The 8,224-nt window shown below is 41.4% G+C and overlaps 1 pseudogene; it reads left to right on the top strand.

Moving 5' to 3' along the window:
* The first annotated feature begins 2,837 nt into the window (after nt 1–2,837).
* LOC141408154 (uncharacterized) lies at nt 2,838–7,419 on the top strand (annotated as a pseudogene).
* Nucleotides 7,420–8,224: the final 805 nt, after the last annotated feature.

Raw genomic sequence — 8,224 nt, forward strand, 5'->3', positions numbered from 1 at the left:
TGTTTTTTGGAGATGCTGTCTTGCTCTGTAGCCTGGCTAGAGTGCAGTGGCGCCATCTCTGCTTACTGCAACCTCCGCCTCCCGAGTTCAAGTGATTCTCCTGTGTCAGCCTCCCGAGGAACTGGGATTATAGGCACCCACCACCACTCCCAGCTAATTTTCATATTTTTAGTAAACACAGGGTTTTAGGCCTGGCACGGTGGCTTCTGCCTGTAATCCCAGTCCTTTGGGAGGCCAAGGTGGTTGGATCACGAGGTCAGGAGTTCCAGAGCAGCCTGGCCAACATGGTGAAACCCTGTCTCTACTAAAAATACGAAAAAATTAGCTGAGCGTGGTGGCAGGCACCTGTAATCCCAGCTACTCGGGAGGCTGAGGCAAGAGAATTGCTTGAACCCAGGAGATGGAGGTTGCAGTGAGCCAAGATCTTGCCACTGCACCCCAGCCCAAGGGACAATGCGAGACTCCGTCTGAAAAACAAATAAACAAACAACAAAAAGACGGGATTTTTGCCATGTTGGCCAGACTGGTCTCAACCTCCTAACCTCAGGTGATTCCCTGCCTCAGCCTCCCAAGGTGCTGGGATTACAGGCGTGAGCCACGACGCCTGGCCCACTCTATTTTCCTTTTATCCCCTAAATTTTAATATGTTTGAGTTTGTCTGTTCCTTTATCACTTTTTTCTTACATAAAAAAAATTCTGCCTAATCCTTCATTAAAAAAAAATCTTCCTGTGACTTCTGAAAGTATTCTGGTTTTATCTTTTGTATTTGAATATATAATAAGATGATTATTGTTCATGGAATAGAGAAGAATGCAATGCATTTTCCCAAGTAGATGCCAGCCTGGTTTGCCTCATATTTTAAAGTGCATGTAATTTCTTTTTCTATTCTATAGTGCCTACTCTATCATTCCTCAACTTTCCATATAGATGCTGGGTCATTAAGACTTTTTTTTTCCTTTGGTCTGCTTGCTCATCTCTTTGCTAACACTGTGCTGTCCTGAATATTTTTGCTTGAAAATCTTAGAAGTATGTTAGACAAGCCATCACTCTTTTTTTAGATGACTAAAAATGATTAGACATTGGTCATTTTTACTGCATATGAAAGAGTAGCTTTTCTTGCCTAAAACCACCTGATTTGGGAATTTATGTGGTTTCATAGGAATAGCATCTGGAAGTGGTGACATTAATGTCATTTTAAAGAGCATGTGTCCTATTTCCTCTTATTCCTTTCTGCCTTGATATTGTGCAATAGAAATTTGAAAAATTGTTGTATTAGTATTGTTAAATATCAATTATTGGTTTTATTTACTACTCAATTAAATTTAATAAGCCTATTCTCTCTTGGTGTAATCACGTGGAATGGGTTCACTTCCACAGTTAACAAGTGACAGCACATGTAAAATATTGTCTACCAGGGAAATTCATTGAACACTTAGTGTTCAGACTGTGTTTTTGTGTCTGGTTCCCTAAGCACCACTGCAGTGACACAAAATAATAGACTTTCAGCAGAAGAAGTTTTGGAAAATATACTGCATAAGCCATTTAGATGCAGTGAGTCATTCTTATTACTTGGGTTGGTGGAATCCCTCTCAAAATGTAAGTTCCTAATACAAACAAAGATTGAACTTTGCGAGCAGGTATTTTTAAGAATAAGTAGTCTCAGGACTGATAATATTAACTCACTTATGCACATCAGGTAGGACTTTAGTATGACAGGTACTAGAAATGTACAAAGTGAAGTTAAAAGGTAACTCCTAGCAGCATATCGTAATCTCACTCCCTGGATTCTCTAATGAGATGGGTGTTTCTACTTTGCTGTTGCCTTTTTGAATAGTTCAATTCTAGCATTAGTACTGCTGTGTGGGAGGGAGTATGTGTGAACAGAGTAAGAGTTGTGACAATCAAGTCATAGAATAAATGCTTGGAAATTTTAGAATCATGTAAACAGCTTATGAATTGAGTATACATTCCCAATGCTCTCAGTCTCACTCATCCTTCTATCCACATATGTGGAATGTTTTAGGACTCCATGGCTTTTGAGGATGTGGCTGTGAACTTTACCCAGCAGGAATGGGCTTTGCTAGATTCTTCTCAGAAGAATCTCTACAGAGAAGTGATGCAGGAAACCTGCAGGAACCTGGCTTCTGTAGCTAAGAATGACAACACATTTCACTTAATTACAGAAGTATTTCCCTATCATCAGTGCTATTTGTGATTTGGAATGGGGCAAGGGAATGATTTGGTGAATAAATCAGGCATGGGCACTGTGTACAATGAACATGAAATCTAGTAATGTTTCTATAGTTTGAAATAATTCATGATAATTTTGTGCATCTGCATTTTAGGAAAAAATGGAAAGACCAGAATATTGAAGATCACTTCAAAAAACGGGAAAGATAGAAGATAATTTGCACCGAGAAGAGGAAATAAAGTCCTCTGAAGGAATCTTAGCATGTCATGAATTTAAAAACAAGCAATCAAAGCAAATAAGAGTCACTTGAAATTCATTTCCTTTTAGAAAAATTTCACCCAAAATGTAACATATGTCAGTGTAGCAGTCAGTGTTTGGAAAACAGTTTACTTGAAAATAGTACTACAAAATTGTATATATGAATGTTACTATTTTGGTCATAGCCATGTAGGTGGTAGCTGTGTTTTCAGTAGTAGCCCATTTACTTTCAAATAATTCAGTCATGGCACAAAAACAAAAACAAAACAAAACAAAAATGCATTTTCCCTAGTATTGGTAGCAGTGTAAGTTGAAGACCTATGAATGAGTAGAAAGTTATTAAACCAACCAATAGTAATGTGCTTGTCATTTTTTTTACAGAAATCATATGGTACAGAGACTGTGTGAAAGCAAAGAAGGTAGTCAGTAGATACAAGCTGTCAGCCACATTCCAAATCTTGATCGGAATGAGAACATTTCTACTGGATTAAAACAATGTGAATGCAGTATTTGTGGAAAAGTCTTTGTACATCATTCCCTCCTTAATAGGCACATCCTAGCTCACTCAGGATACAAACCATATGGAGAGAAGCAATATAAATGTGAACAGTGTGGGAAACTCTTTGTTTCTGTTCCAGGTGTTAGAAGACACAGGATAATGCACAGTGGAAATCCAGCTTATAAATGTACGATATGTGGGAAAGCTTTTCATTTTCTCAATTCAGTTGAAAGACATCAGAGAACTCACACAGGAGAAAAACCCTATAAATGTAAACAATGTGGTAAAGCGTTCACTGTTTCCGGTTCTTGTCTAATACATGGACGAACTCACACTGGAGAGAAACCCTACGAATGTAAGGAATGTGGGAAAACACTCAGATTTTCTTGTTTTAAGATGCATGAAAGGACTCACACTGGAGAGAGATGTACCAAATGTGATAAAGCCTTCAGCTGTTCCACTTCCCTTCATGACCATAGAAGCATTCATACTGGAGAGAGACCCTATGAATGTAAACAATGTGGCAAAGCCTTTAGTTGTTTGAGTTCCCTTTGTAACCATAGAAGTACTCATACTGGAGAGAAACCCTATGAATGTAAACAATGTGACCAAGCCTTCAGTCGCCTCAGTTCCCTTCACCTCCACGAAAGAATTCATACTGGAGAAAAACCCTATGAATGTAAGAGATGCGGTAAAGCCTACACTCGTTCCAGTTACCTTATGCGCCACTAAAGAAGTCATGATATAGAGGTTGGGTGTAGTGACTCAGCCTATAATCCCAGCACTTTGGGAGGCCAAGGTGTGTGTATTGCTTGAGCCCAGGAGTTCATAACCAGCCTGGATTAAAACAATGTGAAACAACCTGGGCATCGTGATGAAACCCTGTCTCTACAAAAAATAAAATAAAGCCGGGCCCGGTGGCTCATGCCAGCTACTCGGGAGGCTGAGGCAGGAGAATGGCGTGAACCTGGGAGGCGGAGCTTGCAGTGAGCCGAGATCGCACCACTGCGCTCCAGCTTGGGCGACAGAAGCAGACTCCGTCTCAAAACAAAAACAAAGAAAATAATTAGCTGGGCATGGTGGCACATTTCAGTTGCCTTAGTTCTTTTTCAAGGACATAAAAGGCCACAGGGGCTTGGGGGGAAGCCCTGTGCATGCGGATCACGAGGTCAGGAGATCGAGACCATCCTGGCCAACATGGTGAAACCTCGTCTCTACTAAAAATACAAAAATAGCTGGGTGTGGTAGCATATGCTTGTAATCCCAGCTACTCAGGAGGCTGAGGCAGGAGAATCACTTGAATCCAGGAGGCGGAGGTTGCAGGGAGCTGAGATGGTGCCACTGCACTCCAGCCTGGCGACAGAGTGAGACTCCATCTCAAAAATAAATAAATAAATAAAGCCCCTTGAATATAAGAAATGTGGTAAAACATTTACTCTTTCCCATTCCCTCATAAACATGAAAGAGCTCACACTGCAGAGAAACCTAAAGAATGTAGGAAATGTGGTCAAGACTTCAGATTTTCCTGAAGATTTGGGAGGGGTCAGAGTGGAGAAAAGGTTTTGAATTTAAATTTATGGTAAGGCCTTCGGTTGTATTAGTTCCATTTGAAGACATCAGTTCATTCCTGAGAAAAACCCTATGAATGTCCAGAATGTTTGAGTGTTTCATTTCTCTCATACCCACTCAAGGACATATGAAAATGCACGCTGTAGCTGGCTGGACCTTGTAAATACAAGAACGTACACAGGATTAAAACTCTAATAGTTTAGAAACTGCAAGAATATTTTCAGTTTTAACATTTACTTGAAAAGCCGTGTGAAAACTCCCACAGGAAAGAAGTTCTATAAGTGAAGCTTTTCTAATTTGGAAAGCCTGATGCAAATTAATTATCGTGCAGTGCTTGAAAAAAATCTATGAAATGTTACACAAGTTACAAGTATATTGTTTTTATCAGTGGCCCATTCTTAAAGAGTCTTGAGTATGCATTTCACCTTATTTTGCGGGGAAACCTTGAGGTGAGAGTTCTGTAAATGTTCTTTAAGCAGTAGTACTTGAATTTCATAGATGATATTTTCTTCAGTTTGTTGGTAGAATTTTTGTCTATTCATTTGATAATGTGCTGGATTCATGGTTGAATTTGGATGTTTTTCTAATATGTAGGTAAGTTTAATTTTTTTATTTCATTATTATTTCTTTTTGAGATGGAACCTCACTCTGTTGCCCAGGCTAGAGTGCAGTGGTTCGATCTCGGCTCACTGCAACCTCCGCCCCCTGGGTTTAAGCGATTCTCCTGCCTTAGCCTTCCGAGTAGCTGGGACTACAGGTGAACGCCACTACATCCAGCTAATTCTTTGTATTTTTAGTAGAGACAGGGTTTCACCATGTTGGCTAGGCTGGTCTTGAACTCCTGACCTCATGATTTGCCCGCCTCGGCCTCCCAAAGTGCTGGGATTACAGGCATGAGCCACTGCGCCCGGTCAGGTAAGTTTCATTTGTATGTATTGTCCTGTGATTAATGGACCAGTGAATAATGATTGTGAATTCTTGGGATTGTCTTACTAGCCTCATTTGGCAAATTTTGATTATCCCTTGTCCATTATACACACCACCTATTTTTATTAAATGAAAAACTACTCTTGATGTAAAGATATTTATTTTTTGCTAATAATGAGTTGGTATTAATTCCTAAGTACATACAGTTTACCCAGGAGACGGAGCTTGCAGTGCGCCGAGATCACACCACCGCATTCCAGCAAGGGTGACAGAGCGAGATTCTGTGTCAAAAAAAAAAAAAAAAAAAAAAAAAAAAGGAATATCCTCACTTTTTAAATGCTATACCACTCTCTACGCTCAAGTTAATCCCTGTTTGGGCCTCTGAGAGCTTACACCATCCTCCTGTATGTAATTAATAACTGATATCTGGCTTATCTGTTTAGTAATAGATGTTATATGTTTAACGGTGCCAGTAAACGTAGGGTGCTAATTCCTTCCTCACCAGTGGGGTGCATGAGACGCTATTGAAACAATTGGCAACACGAATGGAGTGGACCAGCCCTCATGCAGGACACCAGCTCAACTTGACCTACCTGCTGTGGGCTGACTGTTCCGTAACACATCAGCAGTCACCTGGGTCAGAACCGTGAGCTGACGATGGGGGTTCCCTTTGGTCTGCACAGTGTTTTGTGGTCTTCAGGTGTTGTCATCTTCTTCCACACTAAAATGCTCTCATCTCCTAGACATCAATGTTTAACTGCACCCCAGCATGACCTTTGGCCTGTGCTTAGCAGGCAGTTTTGAGGCCCTGGCTTATGAATGCACAAAAGCACAGCACGTAAGCCAACACATAAGTCCTAATTAGCAAGAATCAGGCTGTATGTCTGTAGTCCCTGCATCTGCTCTGGTCACCATCTCTGTGTGCTTAGGGCAGCCATGTGAACATTATTAATTATTTTACACTCCAAGACAATAGTTATTATGTAAGCAGAAGTAGTGGCCTTGTTTGTTTCTTGTGCTGCTGCTCCCCTTGCTGCTGTACCATACACCCTCCTGATGAGGTGTACATCTATGGTGTCTCATGGTTCAGGCACTGCTGAGTAAAGAAAATGGGAAGAAATAGTTTGATATTAGCCCCTACCGAAGCATATGAAGAAGCGTCTCAGCTGCTTTCATTGAAAAATTCCTGACCAGTGTGTGGGCTTTTCTTATCACTGCTGCTTATCAGCATGTCAAAAGTCTCATCTTCGGACTGCAAGTCTTGACGGCCTTAGTTATAGTGGCCTTACTGCATGTGGAGCTAACCCCAGGAAGATGGAGTGACACTCTCTGGAGGATTAGGTGGTCTCCTCCAATGTGGGTTGATGGGCTTCTGAACTCTTTCCTTTAACCATGCAGAGAGTCTACACTGCCAGTGATCATGTGCCACAACTCTATAGATGTAGAAATTCAAAATATTCTGAAATAGTTTCCATTGAAAGGAAATAGAAAAGCAGTCTGGTGCCACGCTCCAGTTAAGAGAACTAGTAGATGGCTCACAAGAACACTCTGTCGCTACTGTCTGTGCCTCTGTCACAGCAAATATCCTGATCCTTCAGTTTTAAGGGTGCAGGGCCATTTTCTTCCCTTTCTTACTGGTAGTTCTCAAGATAACTGTATGGTATGCTGGGAAGGCAATATCCTGATAATCAAGTGACATTGGTCAGAACAGCCCAGCCTCTGTTATAGGCCCTGCTCGAAACGGAATTGCCTTTAACGCTTGTGTCCAGCAAACCACATCCTGGGAGAAAACCCAATGTGGGCTTATTTCTGGGGTCCCTCAGTTGTAGTGCAAGTGAAGCATTTATAGTCAAAACTCCATCCATCTGCTCTGGGTAGCCTTCCTGATCTTGTGGTAGTGGTTCATATTGAATCCTAGACTTCTGTTGTCTTTTGTTTGCTATTTGTAAGTAATAAATTCACTTCATGGAATTTATCTATGAATGTATTTGGCCTCATTGTGCTCAGAAAAGTTGGTAGCCATTGCACAGTGAACCCGCTTCATAATTGGTGAAAACACCTATGGCCCCCTTGTGCCACAGCAAGGAGGTTCATTCAGCCAAACATGAACTTCATGTTTATAAAACCCTATAGCACAATTATTACCATGTGGGAGGCCTTTAACAATGGTGATGCTGATTTGAAAAACTCTGAAGGAAGAAATTTACCCAAATGGGTTGGGTACATGGGAGTTCCTCCTAATTCCAAGAAACCCTTACTCCCCTCCACCTAAAAAGAGTGGAGAGGCCGGGTGCGGTGGCTCAGGCCTGTAATCCGAGCACTTTGGGAGGCCGAGGTGGGCAGATCACAAGGTCAGGGGTTCAAGACCAGCCTGACTAACATGGGGAAGGGCCATCTCTACTAAAAATACAAAAATTAGCTGGGCGTGGTGGCAGGCACCTGTAATCCCAGCTACTCGGGAGGCTGAGGCAGGAGAATCGCTTGAACCTGGGAGGCGGAGGTTACAGTGAGTCGAGACAATGCCACTGCACTCCAGCCTAGGTGACAGGGCAAGACTCCGTCTCGGGGGGGGGAAAAAAAGTGGATAAGAACTGAAACAGGTTAAAAATTTCAACTAATTGGAAATGCAAGTTTACAAAAATAATATTTAAAATAAAAGGTTAAATGAGTGCTCATTGAATTTTATGCCTCCACAAAATAGGTTGTGAGTTAACTTCCACATTTATTGAAAGCCACCAAAGTTGGGAAGCCTCCGTGTCTGAAATTCACAGGTGGCTCAA

The sequence above is a fragment of the Macaca fascicularis genome, chromosome 12 (genome assembly GCF_037993035.2).
Source record: "Macaca fascicularis isolate 582-1 chromosome 12, T2T-MFA8v1.1".
NCBI lineage: Eukaryota > Metazoa > Chordata > Mammalia > Primates > Cercopithecidae > Macaca > Macaca fascicularis.